Genomic DNA, 16,967 nt, shown 5'->3' with positions numbered 1-16,967 from the left:
TCTCTCTGTCTCCTGGTCCTTTCTTCTCCCTCTAAAAATCAAGAAAAGTATATATTTTAAAAACATTAATTAAAATATATGACAACAGTAACACATAGGTATAATTGGAATTCAAGTGTTCCAAACCTCATATTATTTAGGAGACTGTGGAGCTACTAGTAAGTACGCAAGCTAAAAATTTCTAAGGTAACCACTGAAATACAGAAACAGAGGTATAGTTTCCAAACTAGTAGAAAAAAAAAAATTGAATAAGAAAAATATAATAAATCCAGAAGAAGGCAAAGAAGAACAAATAAGTGATATAGAAAATGTGGGACAAATAAAAAAGATAAAAGGCAGTGAAAATAAGTCTAAATAAATCTGCAATTAAAATAAACATAAACAGACTAATTGCTGCAGCTAAAAGACAAAGATGTTACACCAAGTTTATGTTTTTTAGTCCTGCCGTATGCCGGCTATCAGCATACCTAAAGCTGAGACATATCTAAAGCTGAAGATTACAAAAAGATTGTGGGTACAAAATTAAAACATTATAGAAGGATATACCAGGAAAATACTAACCTAAAGAAACCTGGTATAGTCAGTCCAATAGACAAACAAATACATGGATAGAAAAATAAACATTATTAGACACAAAGATAATCATTACATAATTATTAGAAAACCAATTAATTTGGAAGATATCAATTCTAACACCTAAATAAATCCTGAAATCTATAAAGCAAAATGGACACAACCACAGAAGAAATTGAAAAATCCTCCACCACATTAAGAGATTTCAACACACTTTCTCAGCAACTGACTGTTAAAACAGACATAAAAATTGGTAATTTTATAGAAGAGGTAAACAACACAATAAATTTAAACTAATGGACATATATGGAACACTGCCCTTGATGGCTCTAAATAGATATTCTTTCTAAGTATTCACAAAATATTTTAATTAAATGCTGTTTTCAGTAGCAGTGTCAACAAATTTCCCCTCCCCCAAAAATGGTAATTGACTACATTAACAAATCATATGCCTATCTCAACAAATGCATAAAATGCATTTGATAAAACTTAACATTCCTTAATAGCAATTAGGTGAACTTTTTAAATTAAATTAAAGTGAACTTTCTTAATCTGATACAAAATACCTATCCCAAAAATTACAGCAAACAACATAATCCATTTTGAAAGTGTTCTACCTAAAGATCAGAAATAAGTTTACCTTTTATCCCCACTTCTGTGCAAAATTAAACTGAAGGTCCAAACCAGTCATATAAAGCAAGGGGGAACAAAGAAGATAAATTAAGAAAAAACCTGTCATTATACAAAAATGATGTGATTGTCTACAAATATAAGTTATTAAGATAAAATTTCTATAAATATGCTCAATATAAAAGCATTATGTAAAATCTATTTTATTTCCATATACCAGCAATAAGTAGAAAAGAATTTTTAATCTGTCATTTCTTATAGCATCAAAAATATGATGCTTAGGAATAAACCTAGCAAAAAAAAAAAGTGTAAGACCTTTAAGGAGAAATATATAAAACTTTATTGACAGATATTAGAGACTTTAATTAATAAAAAACAAGATATACAATGTGATTTTTTTAAGAAGGGAGTTGGTGTGTAGAACCTTAGATCAATGAAACAGCATAGAGTCCGGAAAGAAACACACCCACACACAAATTGCCATTTAACATGTGACAAGTACTATTTTAGATCAGGGAGAACTTATGGATTTTTTTTTTCAATAAACAGTGATGAAACTATTTGTTTTCAATATGAAAAAATTAAATTAGATTCCTTCCTCACACAATTAACAAAAACCAGTTCCATGTAAATTAAAGACCTAAATATAAAAGGTAAGACATAAAACTTCAGAATACAATATAGTACACTATCTTTATGGTCTCAAAGTAGGGAAAGATTTCTTAAACCAGACATAAGAAGTTCAAATAATAAAGGGAAATATTGACTACATTAAAATTAATGTCTTCTGTTGATCAAAAAGCATTTTAAAAGGTGAAAAAGATAAGCCCAAACTGAGAGAAAATAATTGCAACACATTAAGTATCAGAATGCGAAATACATTTTAAAACTTCTGCAAATCAGCAAGAAGGACAAATCAAATAGAAAAATGAAGCACAAATAGCCCATAAACACAAGAAAAAATGTTCAACCTCATAGCAAATAAGGGAAATTAAAACCATGAAAGACCATTCCAAAGCTGCCTGACCTAGGGAGCGTGACCGGGCCCCTGGCTCTCCCTCCTAGGAGCTCCACGCCTTTCCCTGCTCCCTCCACGCCCCACAGGCACGCATCTCTGAAACCCTCAGAAACCCCAGGACACTTGCAACCTGGGCAGCAGTTGGTAGTGGCAGCTGGTCAGGTCTAACCCCCTGAGCCTGTCCCCAAAGCCCCTTTTCTCTGATTTCTCAGTGAGCCAAAGCACAGAGCCTAGGCTCTTGCTTCTTCTATCTTAAGCCCTTCCTGTTTCACTGTCCTCAACTTTAACAAAAGTACTCTCGAAATCAAATAAATTAATTAACTATAAATAAAAAAGAAAGAAGTATGATACAGCTAACTGTTTATGAGATTGAGGAGCAATAAACATGCTCATGTTCTGCTTGTGAGAACATAACTTGGTACAACACCTTTGGAAAATACCTTGGCGTTACCTAGTAAAACTAGCATGCATATATTCTTTATAATCCAATGTTTCCAATCCCAAGTATATATATCCTAGAGAAACCCTGTGTATGTGCACCAGGAGACATTTAGAAGGATGTATGTAACAGCATGATTACAGTGAAAACTGGAAAACAACCTCAATGAATTCAACAGACTAGATCAATAATGTGGTATTTTTTCATAATCAAATATCATACCATAAAAATTAATTTACTATAGCTATAAACCAACATAAATGGATCTCAAAAATAAAATATTAAATTGAAAGAAACAAGTTGCAGAGGAATATGTCGGGTATGTTTTTATTTATATAAAGTTTAAAAACATTCTAAACAATATAATGTTTGGGGGCATATAAATGGGCAGTGATGGCTATTAAAAAAAGCAAGGAAAAGATGAACAAAGTTCAGAAATGTGCTTATTTCCAAAGCAGGAGAAGGGTGCACAGCAGATTTCTGGGCTATGGTAACGTTCTATTCTTCGGCTTGGTGCTAGATATAGAGGGATCCATATAATTTTTCTTTAAACTGTACACATATACTTCATACATTCTTCTGTATGCCTGCTATATTTTATAACAAAAATTAAGATTAAAAACATTTGACATGTGCCTTGATTATCTGAATTTTTTAGATAAAAATATTTTGCCTGAGTTACAAGAATAATTATTTCAGTTTCCAATTTTGTACCTGTAAAAGAGTCACAGAACTGGCAGCTTTTCTCTATAATAAAACTTAAAGTAGTACTTTTACACAATCCCTGTTTATTTAGCAATAGGTTTCAATTAAGCAATGTAGGTTTTCGTAGTCACGCAAAGCATGGTAGAAAATTATATCACCTCTCTTTTATTCTTAGCCACATTCATAATATTCAAAAATATCACTCTGTAGCAGTGCTGCCCAATAGACATATAGCATAAGCCAAACATGTAATCTTAAACTTTCTTACTAGCCTCATTTCAACAAATGATCGATATTTTTTAAATTACCAAAGAGATGCTTTACATTTTTTATACTAAACGTTTTAATTTTGGTGTGCCTTTCACACTTACAGCACATCTTGATCGGGACTAGCCTCATTTCAAGGGCACACCGACCACATGTGGCTATGAGATTCCATACTAGACAGCACAGCTTTATAGTCTTCAAATGAATAATGATCCACTTGGCTTCAGGTCTAGAAATTAGAAGAGACCCACCCACCAAACCCAGAGGCTTATTAGACCTCCACACTACAAAGGAGAAAATTTCTAATTTTAGTTTTAAATAGATGGAGGTACCTTATTCATACAGAACAATAGAACTGGTCATTTTTATCACCTTTCCTCTTTATATCCCTGAATTTCCTCTGGATTAAGCCTAACAGGAACTTCTTGTAAAAGGGAAATCATAATGGTTTAGACTTCTTAAGATCATTTTCCTCAGGAATCTAAAAATTTTTTTTAAACATTTGTTCCTTAATCAACAATCTTGACATATTCTGCCATTGCAATTCATGTTTATTCAGAAAAAATTAGCCTTACACTAGAATGGCTAATATTATATATGGCAATCAAAACTGAAACTGGATCTGGGATTCTGGGTCCCATGGGTCCTCTGAGCACACGGACAAGTTTCCTCAGGTTATTAGATTTTCTTTGGGTGCCACCTGTGCAATCATTCATGCTTAGGTTCTTATATCATTTCATATTTCAGCTTCTCTACTTCATTTCAATACCCTCCCACCCCTCAGTTGGCTGAAGAAACCAAATTTAATATGCTAACTTCATGACTTACTTAATAATGTTTCTAAAAGGAAATATACAATTGGTTTTTTAAAGTTTTGTTTTTTTATTTTGTAAGGACCAGATACTATAATTTTTGTAGAACAACTTCTGTAGCAATAAACGTCAAATACTAATTGCCAGAGAGCTGGAGAATGAGATCATCAATATTTATGGGATTTTTCTTTTGACTCATTTTCACTATTTTGCATAGGAAATGTGAATTTTCTTAGTAGTGCTGTTTAGTGAGTGTTGTTGTTTTTTTCCAGCAGTAATTTCATAAAGGTGTTACTAATGAGAACCAAGCACTGACTTTCTGGGACTCATTTGTATGCTTCCACACACACTCATTTTCTTGGTCTTTCCCTATTTCTTAAATTGTATTTTATCCACAGCAGCACAAAATATTATTTAACTAACTTCCCATACATTTTTTTTTTCTGACTTCCCAATATTATAAACCACCAACAACAAAATTACATGTTTTCATTGAGGGACTAGCATAAAGTTGCCAAGTTCTGACTTTGCCAATTACAGTTACAAAAAATGTTTTAATCTACCACTTATTCTATCACCATCATTTCACTAAAACAGTGATTCTCAAACTTTCGCATACACCAGAAGCACCTGGGGGGCTTGTTAAGCCACAAGTTACTGGGCCCCACCTGCAGAGTTCCTGACTCTTTACGTCTGAGTTAGGGCTCAAGAACTCGCCTTTCTAACATGTGCCCATCTGCCGCTGATGCTGCTGGTCTGCAGACCACACTTTGAAAATCGCTGCGTTAAAGAGAGGCCATGTTAGCAGGAAAAAATGATGAAAGATAATCTCACAATAAAGGAGGACCATTTAAATTGAGTAGAGTGAGCTTATTTTTCTATTTTTCCCAACGTCAAAGGATGCTTCACTAAGAGTAGCGGTCCTGAAGTAACACTTGGAAACCAGTGCCCTAGTGTGCTGTCTGATAAGGCAGCCCTGACCAGCCCCATGCAGCATTCGAAATTAGGCTGTTCGAATTGAGATGTGCTGTTATGTATAAGACACAGTCGATTTTAAAGATTTACTACCAAAAAAAATGTAAAATATTTTATTAACAGCTTTTATATTGATCAGATGTTGAAATCATAACATTTTGGAGATGTTGAGTTAAATAAAAATGTGAGAAACAAATTCTCGGACCCTATCCCAGACTTACTGAATCAGAATTTCTAGGGATAGAACCCAACAATCTGTATTTTAATAAATTCTTCTGATCCAGTTTAAAGTTCCAGAAAAATCACCTGGGGATATTTTAAAATTCAGATCAGTAGGTCGGAGATGAAACTAGATTCTTCAGTTCAGTAGGTCGGAGATGAAACTAGATTCTGCAGTCCTAACAAGTTCTCACATGTTAGATGCTGCTGGTCTGAGCCATACTTTAAGCTTCAAGGACCTGGAATGTTTACTCCTTATGAAGCACCCTAATCAAGAACCATTACAAACAAATCAACACATACATCTCCCAACTCTAAAGGATTCACATGTCAAGATTTCAGTTGGAAAAGAATTGTGTTCCTACAGAAGGAATTTTGTTAAGACCCTTTAAGAGCAATAAATAAATGCTTCCATTTAATTGTCTGCATTATCAAACAACCTGCCATGTTCATCTAATAAGAAAGTGGGTGTTTGTGTTCCTATTTTTCCAGTAGGTTAATGGTGATTCAATATATTTAGAGCTGGAAGCTACTTCCACTAAGCTGAAACATTTGAATGAAAAATGGGCAGTCCGGCTACATCTCCCTTGGCAAAGTGATCCATTTAATCAGCCCTGTTGTTTATATCTAGATAGTGAGTTTTAATCTGAGTTACTATCTGCTGATTTTAACTAAGAGAAGGCAAAGAGGATTAGAAAAGGAGAGAAAACGCTTCTCTTGAGCTGTGCTGAGTCAGTTTGTAGTTTATCCATCATTTCAAGAGCCACTGAAGACAGGCAGACCTTCTCAAATTCTGCTTAATTCCCAGGAGACTCCAGCATACTTCCAAGAAACAGCTGCCCCCATATTTGAAAAGAGGCGTTACATTTCTCAATTTCCTCCTCCTCTGAATCTCTCATTATATATTCCCTACAATTTTCTCTAGTAGAAGAATATAAAATATATATATATTTACAGTTGGTTGGAGAAAAGAAAAGCTTACAATCCAACTGAAAAGACAAAAAGTGACTATTAATTATTCTGGTTTAAGAACACAGAAATAAGAAGTTAGGAAATGCCTACTATAAAATTTTGCCAATTGTCTTTGAAATAAAACTATAGAAAGCTTTATTTCTTACCTAAAATATCTTTCATTGTTTATTGTGTGTATAGGAAGAAAAAAATAGAATTAGTTTTTTTATATGTGATTTATTACCTTTCCCTTTGAGTTTTGATAAAAACCTATAATATATGCTACATAATCCATGGTAGATACAAGAATGTGCTATAAAATAGATTTTTGGCATATACACACCTACATACATATATATTAACACATATACTTTTTATTTTTTTGCCATTTATGCAGTGACCTAAAACCAACCATTAAATTTAAACCACAGAGGAGGGGAGCAGGGAGGATGGATGAGATGAACCAAAGAACTTACATGCATGTATGCATAACCAGTGGGCATAGACAACAATGCTGGGGGGGGGGGGGTACAGGGGGGGAGGAGTGTGTCTAGAGGGTGAAAAGGAGAAACATCTATAACAAACAAATAAAAATTAAAAAATAAATAAATAATTCAATTTATAAAATTCTTTGTCATGAGAAGTCAGTCTACTTTGTGCCTGGTCCAGATGCCATTTGAAGAGACAGTCATATAAATGCTGTGACAATAAAATGAACAATTTGACTAATGAGATCTGTGAAGATTATTCCTTATAAATATAAAACAACCATTTATTATTTGGATGAAGAAAGTGAAAGCTCCCAGCCAGTGTGGCTCAGTGGTTGAGCATCAGCCCATACACTAAGAGGTTGTTGGTTCCATTCCCTGTCAGGGCACATGCCCAGGTTGTGGGCCAAATTCCCAGTGAGGGGCATGCAGGAGGCAGCCAATCGATGTTCTCTCTCATTGATGTTTCTATTTCTCTCTCCCTCTCCTTTTTTCTCTCTCTAAAATCAATAAAGAAAAAAATTAAAAAAAAAAAAGAAAGTAAAAGCAAGTTCCATAAATCATTGGGTTAGCTACAATGCAGTAAAAGGTTAACATCAAGTGTCACTGTACTTGAGAAGACGCTATCTCCTGGGGTAGGACACTCCATTTCCTTCTGCTCACAGAGCAGTGTAACAAAGTCCCCTTGCACAGACCTGGTTTGGATCTCACCTGTTCCAGTCACCAGAATGTTGACTTTGAACAAGTCACTGACTCTCCTTACACGCCAGTTTCTTCAATTCCGATTGACCCTAAGCAAATAGCAACATTTTGCCCAATGATTTCTGGATAAATTATCTTCTTCCTTGGACTCCATTGCCCTGTGATTCTGGGTTCCTTTCTTTTTTTTTTTTTTGTTTGTTTGTTTTGTTTTTTTATCCTCATTCAAGGACATTCTTCCACTTTTTGTGTTCAGGTAGAGTGGGAGGGAGAGAGAGGAACAGAGAGAGAGAGAGAGAGAGAGAGAGAGAGAGAGAGAAACATTGACGTGAAAGGGACACATCGAGTGGCTGCCATCCGCACAACCGACCAGGGCCGGGGACAAACTACAACCGAGGTACGTGCCCTCAGCGGGAACCGAACCCGGGTCTCTCAGGACCGCAGGCTGACACTCTAACCACTGAGCCAAACCGGCCAGGGCGATTCTGGGTTCCTTTCTAAACACGGAATGACAGCATCTCTTCAGAGTTGTGAAATGTATTAAACATGCCCAGTTCCTGAAACAAGGAGGTGCTCAGTGACTGTGGTGTGGGAATGTGGAGGCAAACCTAAGAGGAAGGTGATGCCACAGGCTGTGCTGCAGAAAGCTGAGTGTTCCTCCTTCCCTTCCCTCCTGCGGGGCATCTGGATCCTCTGACAATTGGGAGAGAAACTTGCCTTCTTTGATTAAACCAATGAAGGCTTGTATAATCTTTTTAATACCATGGGATTTCAATTCATTCAGAAACCAATGCTTACTCTGCTATGTTCCCATTACACCTTCACAAGTCCTAGCTTTGTCCATCCTTTATTTGTTTGACCAAAAGATGATACTGAGAGCAAATGACCTAAATATAGGGTCAGAAGTTTCCACGTTGCATTCATGGTAAAACACCAACTCCTTTGCGTGGTCCCTGCCACCCACTCCAGGAGCACCCCTCTCTACTCTGCACCAGCAGTTCTGAGTTCAAACCCTGCCTTCTCCCAAAAGCACCCTTAATGCCCTCAAGCCCCTCCCCATCTCCACTGCACCTATCACAGTGTACAGTAAGTCCTCACTTAACGTCATGGATAGATCCTGGGAAACTACTTTAATTGAAACGACATATAATGAAACCACTTTCCTCATAGACTAATAGATGTAAACAAGAGTTAAGTTTCTACAGCATATTTCCAGTCACAAAAACAATGCCAAACTTCTAAATAAACCCCAAAACATTTCTCATATTAAATATTGAAATAAATGTGAGCTATACATACATTTAAGAAAGATTAATAAAAACAAGAGAATTATTTTCCAACCTGTTGATTCCATTTTGGGGTTCTGATTGGCCAGAGCCTCTCCCAGCAGCTCTGGGCACCAGGCAGGAACCTACCTCCCCTGGACAGCAAGCCCCTCCACCACAGGGCGCACGCACATGCACCCCACTCTGGGACTATGCCAACACGGCCACTCACTCACGTGCACATCTTTAGGATGCAGACGAATGGATACCCTAGTACCCAGAGAAACCCACGCACACACAAGAATATGCAAACTCCACACAGTGGCCCCAGTCAGAATCGACATTTTGTCCTATCATCAGCATCGTAACAAAATGACATTGAATGAAACAAACTTGTTTGAGGATCTGCTGTACTCTAATTGTCTCCTAACCTGATACTCCTTCGAATTTTATCTGAATCACCTAGGGGGCCTTTAAAACACGGAGTGCTGGGTCCCACCCCCAGAGTCTCTGATTCAGCAGCTCAGGGTGGGGCACGAGAATCTGCATTTCTAACAAGTTCTGAATGCTGGTGCTGCTGGTCCGAGATCCCACTAGAGACCCCTGCGCTAGCCTACCAGTTCCTTCACAAGAACACCAATTTCCTTTATGTAGTATCCCTAGCACCTAACACAGAATCTGACATATGGTAGGCATTCAAACAATACCTGTTAAATGGAAGAAATGGTTAAACTAATGAATCCCCTGCCATTTCACTTGGAGATAAAATGGCAAATTGGTCTCAGTACAAAAAGAACGCAAGACACTTTTCCACTAGTATTAAGTTCGCTCTTAAAGCAGAGGGTGAAGGCCACTCTGCTGGGCTCTGAACTACAGCACACTGACTATCTGGTACTGCCAAAAGCTGTCATGTGAAAACATAAGTTTTATTTTATTTTTATTTATTGATTTTAAAGAGAGGAAGGGAGAGGGAGAAAGATAGAAACATCATTGAGAGAGAACATCTATTGGCCGTCTCCTGCATGCTCCTCACTGGAGATTTGGCCCACAACCTGGGCATGTGTCCTGACCAAGAATCGAACCGGTGACCTCTTGGTGCATGGGTCGACGCCAACCATTGAGCAACACCAACCGGGTGTAAATTTTATTTTTAATACATGAAAGCACCCCCTAGGATCAGAGACTGGCTTGATTAGAGATAAAAATGGTAAACCTTCTCTTTTGTTAAATAGCTCTTTGATAGTATTCACATGTGATAGTATTGATGTGGAAAAGAAAACAAATAAGACACAGGCACTGACAATCTCCTTGGGGCTACTAAATTTATTTCAATAATGTATATTAAGTGCTCTTTCCCCAAAACAACACCCTAAATCAAGGTGACCAAATTTCTCTAATCATCTGGGAGTCTTGTTTTGAATACAGATACTCAAGGCCGTCCATGGAGTCTAAGTTCAGTAGGTATGTGATACTCCCCATCAGTCTTTTTTCCAAATTTCAGGTGATGCCCAAGTGGTGGGCTCATTAAGCCCCACAGGTGACTTTAATGTGCAGCTAGGGTTGGGAACTACTGCAAGAACCCAAGGAAAATTTTCGTAATGAAACTATTTTGACCTAATATTTTTCACCTGCAGTAGGTTAGGTCATGGTGCAAAAGGCCGGGTTCTCAACCTGGAATGTGGCTTTGTTGCCCTTTGTTTCCTGGAGGGAATAAATGTGTAAGGCATTTCTACCAAAGATCAAGTTTTGCGTCATGGCTCTATGTGGCTTGAGCTACTCCAACAATAACAATAGGTCCATTAGTCAAAAGACCTCAGGAAAAGGGGGAACTTGTCACAGGATGATGCCAATTACCCAATTATTCTGAACTCAAACTCTAAACCTTTAACACTTGTCTTATAGCATCAGAACCATGGGTATAATCTGGAGAAGTCATTAGCATATTGAAATGTTATGCCGGGTTAATGTCAAGGTAAAATAAAGGTAGGCTTTGGAATATTGTGGGTGGGGCTAGGAGTGGTCTTACATTTGAGTGCAAATATGATGGTGTCAACAATTAACCTTCCACTGAAAAAAAATTTTCCTGTTTATATGCATGCTCTGGTGGGGGGGAAATATTTGATGTCATTGGATATTATGTTTTAAAAAGAACTTCCTTCGCGCTATTTATTTAAGGTGAGTTATAGTTTTAATTCTAACAGTAAGAATTTCTATCTCTTTAAAACCAAATTACTTGGAATCATATTTGCTTTCCTACCTCTCTTCACTCTCTTGCCTTCATATTCAGTCCCAAGAATAAAATCCAAGGCTATCGTCAGCGCACTCTCTATTGGCCTCTGCTCGAGATCTCGGGGAGGCTGGTCAGGTTATGTGAGGTCGGAGGCACTTCAGTTCATTAAATTGTTTAATATAAGCACTAATTTTTACTATTGTGTAATAAAAGTAAGTGTTTTCCAAGATGAACAGTAAACAAAAGTAGAAAAGCATATAGACTTCCAGGACACATCCTCACGGGGACTTTACAGCTACGATATTTTGCTAAAAACATAATGAATAGTGTTGTGAAGAGCCATTTGTTACCAGCACGGAACCAGCACATGGGAGTCACCAGATGAATGTTTGATGACAGTTTTCTTTCAGGAACTGACCATGTCTTTCATGAAACAGCGACCATCAAAAAAAAATTATTTCTTACAAAAGAATAATTTGAAGAATGAAAGACTACAAATGTGAAACTGAAGTTCATTGAATTTTTAATAAAGATTTCAAGCACAATAAAGATTTTATATCCAAACATATTACAAAGAAATAGATGTAATGCTACATTAAAAGGTTACCACACTAGGTTCATTTGCCTCTGTTTCTTTTTTTCTATACCCAAAGCCATAGCCTTCCCTTACAAAAGAACCAACCAGGGCTGAGATCCATGTACTAGTTCCCTGTTTTATATCCGCAAAAACTTTGGGTATCATTTGGTCCCCTGGACCCCACTGTTCATGGTAGGAGCCTGGGCGGCCCAGGAGAGGAGAGGAAGGCATTGCAGCAGGCTCATGCCTCTGCTAGGACCCTTTACCCTTCCCTCTCACTGGCCTATCTCACCCTTAACAACTCCTCGTGTGAGAGGTAAACTAGTTGTGATGTGCAGAAAAGCCTATACCAAGAAAGCAGGAATAAAAACCCACCTCCCTCTCTCCTACCACCTACATTCATGTGGCTACTTAAATTGGTTAAATTCGATAAAATTTAAAATTCCATTCCTCCGTTGCACTAGCCACACTTCAAGTGCTCAATAGCTATCTGTGCCTAGTGGCCACCGTATTCAACAGCACAGACACAGAAAGATCTACTGGACAGCACTAGTTTCCAGAGGGCACAGCTAAGGAGCAGGACATGGTTCCCTTACCACTTGAAGTGTCAACCATGAAGAAGCAAAGAGCCCTGGCCAGTTTGGCTCAGCGGTTAGCGCATCAGCCCATGGACCAAAGAGTTGCAGGTTCAATTCCGGTCAAGAGCGTAAACCTTGGTTGCTGTTTAGTCCCTGGCCCTGGTTGGGGTCCTGCAGGAGGCAACCCATCAATGTGTCTCTCTCACTCTATCTGAAAATAAAAATATATATGTATATATATCCTTGAGAAAGGATTTTTAAAAAAAGAAGAAGAAAAGGAAGAAACACAGCAGTCCCCTATTTCTCAGAAAATTTTTTCAGTCCCACCAAATTCACCCCATTCTTCTTCCCCCATGGGTTCCCCCCTTTCTCCTCCTCAAATCTTTCCCACGGTCCTGAGCACAGAGTGGGGCGGGGTGGTACTGTGTGAGAGATGTTAAAGACAAAACAAAGGAGAGTGAACGCGTCTTGTATTCATGCTGGGGTGCTCTTCACTGCTGCCCCCACAGCCACCGGCTCCCCTGCGAAGCTGCTTGAGTCATCTTGCAGATGCTCAGAAGGGGCAACCTATTCAGTTACAGTTGTTTTTGTCATACAACCATCATACTGGTTGGTATTTGGAATTCATATTCATTCTGCCTCAAGTAATAGCCTTGGTAGTTTAATTTAAAATAATACTTTTAATCTTGACAAAGATTGGTCTTTCTACTCCTTTTAAATAAAAATCTGATTGGCAACAATCCCACATACAGGGGTAGGCAAAAATGGGTTTACAGTTGTAATACAAGTAAATAATACAATAATAAATAATAGTAAATACAAGAAGAAACTCTTTCATCTAGTCACAACTATAAACCTACTTTTGCCCGCCCTGTATATTAAATTATAAGAAGAATAACTGATAGTAGTGAAGTCACTTTTTTCTTCATGTGTGAAAAGCACAACCCTTTTATTTATTTATTTATTTTTTATCCTCACCCGAGGACATTTTTTTTTCCATTTTTTGTTCAGATAGAGTGGGAGAGAGAGAGAAACATCGACGTGAAAGGGACACATCAAGTGGCTGCCACCCACACGACCAACCAGGGCCGGGGACAAACTGCAACCGAGGTACGTGCCCTTAGCAGAAACCGAACCCAGGTCTCTCTGGACTGCAGGCTGACGCTCTAACCACTGAGCAAAACCGGCCAGGGCCCATACCCTTTTATTTCTAATACAAGTGGGTGGAATGGAAGAGACTGGCTACGACAGACATTAGGAACATTCCCCAATATTCAGATGTTCTCCACTTCAGGGAATACAAAGACTATAATTCTCCCATCCCCTTGAACTTAGACATGGCCACATCGTTATTTCTGACCAGTGCAATGCGGGCAGAAGTGAAGGATATCACTTGCAGGCAAGAGCAATAGTTGGCAGCCCTTGACTCCATGCTTCTTCCCTGCTTTGATTAGCCCTGAAACAGTGCACTGGCAGGTCACGTCTTAAGATGGTGAAATCTCCATCTCTCGAAGAGATGGCTACCTAGAGCAGAATTTCCCCGCCCACCTATACACCATCCACATTGGACATGAATGGTGAGCAAGAAATGAACCTTTCTTATTTTAGCCACTGAACTAGGGCTATTTTTCTTGCAAGCACAACTAGCCTATTCCATCCAGTACACCAAACCATAACCAACAAAGTCTTTGCTGACATAGCAAACTGTTACTGTCAATTCGAGTTATGAAACCAGATTTTTCTATGTGTTTATCAGTTGAACACCTTTAGAAATGCCACAAACTATTAATGGCTTCTTTTAGGGCTTTCCCTGAGAGCGGGTCTCCAGTAAAACTCCCTGAGAATGTACCGTGGATTCATTCAAACACACAAGTCATCCCCCGTGTGCCTGGAGCTGTCCTTTCAGTACTCGCAGGTGAACCCTTCCCCACCTTCTCCGTCTTGGGCCCCAGGGACAGACCTCTACAGCATTGCTGCTGCTCAGATCCTAGACAGTGAATCCCTGAGAGGAAGGACTTGTGTATGACTCACCTAAATCTCCCCACCATGTAGCACATCACCTGAGACTAGACAACTAGTGACTATTTGAGTAGAGAATGAATGGATAAATGTATTTACAGGTTTGTTCATAACTTCTTTAGCCCTTTTTTAATCCCCTCTTCCAATAACCATCTCAAATAAAGACAGAACCCTGTAAAAATAATAGTAATAATCTATTTGTTATACAAACCAACTTCAAGGCAAGTCCATGAACACCCCACCTGCCATTGAAATAGTATTTACATTGTGATTAGGTTCACCACCTCTGGAATCAGACTACCTCGATTCAAATTCTGGCTCCACGTACTACTTGCCAGCATTATGATCCTGGGCAGGTTGCTGAACTTATCTACGCCTCAGTTTTCTCATCTGTAAAATGGAAATATAAGCAGTACCTCTCTCAGAGGCTTGTGAGAATTCAATAACTAAAGCACTAAGCACAGGGCCTGACACGGAGTCAGCCTCCACATGTGTTAGAGCTAAAGCTTTGCTGCTCCCACTGTGGTCCTCACGCCAGCAGCTCCCACGTCACATGGATGCTTGTGAGAAATGCTACGTCTCAGGTCCTACTTACAGCTACCAAAACCAAAATCTGCTTTTTAACCAGAGCCCCAGGTGACTCGTATGCACAAGAACGTTTAGAAACTCTGCTCTAGAGTAGTCTCTCGTGGCAACGTTCCCTAGTTTAAAATAATTTTTAACACTGTACATGATCCTTGTTTGTACAAAGTAAGTGTGCTTAAAACAATGGTTCTTCGCCCTCTCTGTGCATCAGAATTACAGGGTGAACTCTTAAAGAAATCACATATGCCTGGACCCAACCCCACCAACCCTATACCACCTCTACCCTCCTAGGGAATCATTCTATTGGTCATGGGTGGGTGGAACCTAGGCATCCTATTTTTTTTAAAGCTTCCTGGGTGACTGTAATAAGATCAAGACCCACTGACTTAAAGAGAGCATTAAGTTCTGACAAGGTTTTCACGTGACTGGGCTCACCAGGAAGAGAAACTAGGTCAGTGGAAAGAAGCTCTCTGTAACTTGAAGCCCTGTCAGGTTTATGAGACCTCCACTACCCTGCCCGAGGCTATAAGGGCCTACTCCAGTCCTTCATGCTCCTCTCCTCAAATCTTGACCAAGTTGCTTTGACTCTACCTGTTACCCTCTCCCTTTTCCCCACTCAGTCTGCTTCCTCCCCAGCTGCAACTGTCCTTGATGCAGACGCTCTCTGGTGACCCAGCCTGACTTCTCAGTGCCCCTCCACTGGTTCACCCACGTCCCATGTTTTTGACCCAGGACTGGTCCTTGATCCTAGTCTGATCAAAACTAGAAGAGATTTAATGAATATTTGCATAATATTTACTATGTACCAGGCACCATTCTAAGTGCTTTAAAATACTAACTTGTTTAATCCTCACAATAACCCTATGAAGCAAGAACCACTATTATTCCCATCTTTCAGATAAGAAAGCCAAGAAATGCCAAATTAAATAACTTGCCCAGAGTCATACAGTAAGTTATGGCAGAGCCAGGAGTTGGCCCCAGAGTTCATGCTTTCAACCACTATACCACCCTATGAATAAATAAAGTCAGAGGTGCTTCTTTTAGTGAGTTTTTTTTTTTTATCCTCACCTGAGGGCATTTTTGCATTTATCTTCAGATAGAGCAGGAGGGAGAGAGGGAGGAAGAGAGAGAGAGAAACAGCACCATGAGAGAGACACATCGAGTGGTCGCCACCCACACGACTCCAACCGGGGCGGGGACAACTGAGGTACGTGCCCTTAGCGGGAACCGAACCAGGGACTCCGGTCCGCGGGCTGACGCTCTAACCGCTGAGCCAAACCTGCCAGCTGAGAGAGAGATTTGTACAAAGTTTTCAAGTTAAGCTGTTGTAAAAACTGGTATATTCAAAGCTGTTGTTGAGATCAAAGCCGGGTGAGTCTGAATGTGCCTTATATTCTGTGCCGTCACCACCGATTAATTCTCATATTAGACTTGGATAACTTAGAACGTATAAAAGCCGCACTCCCTGGATGACATACACTTTTTTAAATTTCATTACGGGTAGTTGAGTTCATGGTAGATGATCATCTGCCCCCCTCCTCCTCTCCACTCTATATAGACACACTCCAATGGGTTTGCTACTTTAACTTAATTTGTCTGACTCCTTTTAAATTATGTTGTGTTATTTTTTGTGGCTGTTTTAAATTTATGTAAATGATATTATGCTAAAGATATCATTCTTTCATACATTTTTCACTGAACACTATTTTTAAAATCATAAAGTGTTACTGAAAATCTATATTCCCTCTAACTACTACAAAATATACATCCACCACATTTTATTCATTCATTCCCTCTGTGACGGACACATAAGATGCCTCAAATGGCCTGCTACCACAAACAAGACTGTGGTGAACTTTTTTTTATGTATCCACTATGGACTTATGAAAGAATTTATCTGGAATATATACCTAAGAGTTCTCATAAGACATGTGCAA

This window comes from Molossus molossus, unplaced genomic scaffold, assembly GCF_014108415.1.
Source record: "Molossus molossus isolate mMolMol1 unplaced genomic scaffold, mMolMol1.p scaffold_m16_p_11, whole genome shotgun sequence".
NCBI classification, from domain to species: domain Eukaryota; kingdom Metazoa; phylum Chordata; class Mammalia; order Chiroptera; family Molossidae; genus Molossus; species Molossus molossus.
The sequence above is the reverse complement of the archived record's forward strand: the minus strand, read 5'-3'. Positions refer to the sequence as shown.